This window comes from Elephantulus edwardii, unplaced genomic scaffold (assembly GCF_000299155.1).
Source record: "Elephantulus edwardii isolate Elephantulus edwardi_28Jun2011 unplaced genomic scaffold, EleEdw1.0 scaffold00002, whole genome shotgun sequence".
NCBI lineage: Eukaryota > Metazoa > Chordata > Mammalia > Macroscelidea > Macroscelididae > Elephantulus > Elephantulus edwardii.
The window spans coordinates 16,621,413-16,623,152 of record NW_006399752.1 but is presented as its reverse complement, the minus strand read 5'-3'; the positions used below and the strand labels follow the sequence as shown (position 1 = coordinate 16,623,152).

General features: G+C 35.5%; 1 pseudogene; it reads right to left on the bottom strand.

Moving 5' to 3' along the window:
- Window positions 1-133, bottom strand: part of LOC102855664 — a 29,965-nt pseudogene extending 29,832 nt beyond the window's left edge.
- Window positions 134-1,740: the final 1,607 nt, after the last annotated feature.

Sequence of the window (1,740 nt, the reverse complement as noted above, 5' to 3'; positions counted from 1 at the left end):
GATATGTAATGATGAAGACATCTTCATCTCTAATTTCAAAATCATCTAGATTTTCTAGGAAGTCAATATCAATCATAGAATGCTCAAAATTGTAACCTTTAAAAGTAAATAAATACTCCTCCATGTCACACATAATGATTCACCTACAAATAAAAATATGAAATTCTATTCAATTTCTTAGTGTAATAATGACTAACTCTTATTGATTCTTAATAGTTACTGGTCATCATGGAAATATTTTGTCATATTCACTCATTTATTATTATAAACACCTTAAAAATATTAAGTCATTTAATCTTCACAGAAATAGGATTGAATAATATTGTCTCTACTACTAATTTAACATCATACTTGGAGAGGTGGGGGGATGACGAAAGGGAGGCAGACCCTCCACACAGAGACTACAGCACTGACCTCGAGGGTGTCAGATTGTGAGGATGGCAGAGATTAGGAGATATTCAGGTCTGTTGCTCAGGCGTTGCTATGAGTCTTACATGACTCAATGGCAGCTAACAACAACAACAACAACAACTATTTTAAAGATCAGGAAACAGATTCTAAGAATTTTTAATTTTTTAAAAGAATTCATGTTCACTTAAAGAGATATGGTCATAATTTCAAGAGCATAAATGTGGAAATTAAACCACACATAAATTAACCAAATTGGCTCAGTTGCCCAGCTAGCATAATACAAAACCAACATTACACAAGCAATTTGGCTCTAGAGTCCATGTTTTTAATTATTTCACTATGGTATATTTTTAAAAGTCTTTTACATCCAGAGTTCTGAAGAACAACCAAGTCAGTCTGGTGCCTGATCCAGGACATAGTCTCCCCAATTACTTGCTATGTGTCAGAAAGCTTAACAATGATTAGGAATGATAGGAGGAGAATTGATGCCTTTGAGCTGGGGTGCTGGAGAAAAATATTGAATATACCATGGACTGCTAGGAGAACAAACAGATTCATCCTAGAGAGGGTAAAACCAGGATATTCCTTGGAAGCAAGGATTCTGAAGCTTCATCTAACATATTTTGGGTATGCTGCAAGGATTGACCAGTCCTTGGAGAAGGAGAGTGGAGGGACAATGCAAAGAATTTAAGACCCTGGATAAGAACGATTGATTCGGTGACTTTGGTAATGGGGGTAGGTATGTCAGAGACAGTAAGGTTGTCACAGGATAGAGCAGAGTTCAGAGCTATTGTACATGGAGTTGCTATGAACTGCAAGTCAGTTGATGACACAGAACAAAAAATCACAATAATATTTGTGTTAAAAGTATTCAAGCTCTGGTGTAGCTCTGGTGGCCTAGTGGCAAGAAACTGCATTACAATTTCAAAGGCATATGGTTTGAGGTGATCAGCTGCTTCATAGAAAAAGGATAGGCAATCTCCTCCCCTGCAATTAAATGCCTCTGAAAACCTACTGGAGGGTCAGCTATAGGTCTGTTCAGATTCTATGGTACACAACAATATTTATATGTCATATACTGTTTTTGTTGTTATAACCATAGAAAATTCTTTAATGAGTAAAATATACCCCAACCCTTTCATTTGTTATTCTCTGGGAAGCATGAATAATTTTTCTTATCTGCAAGAAATTATGAGGCTTTGGGATCTGTCCCACTGTGTCAAGTGATTTGTGCAAAACTGCTGTGCATGTATAATAGCAATTGGTTTGACTTTATATACATTAAGCTTGGATAAAGTATGGTAATTATTATAAATAATTATTCATAAT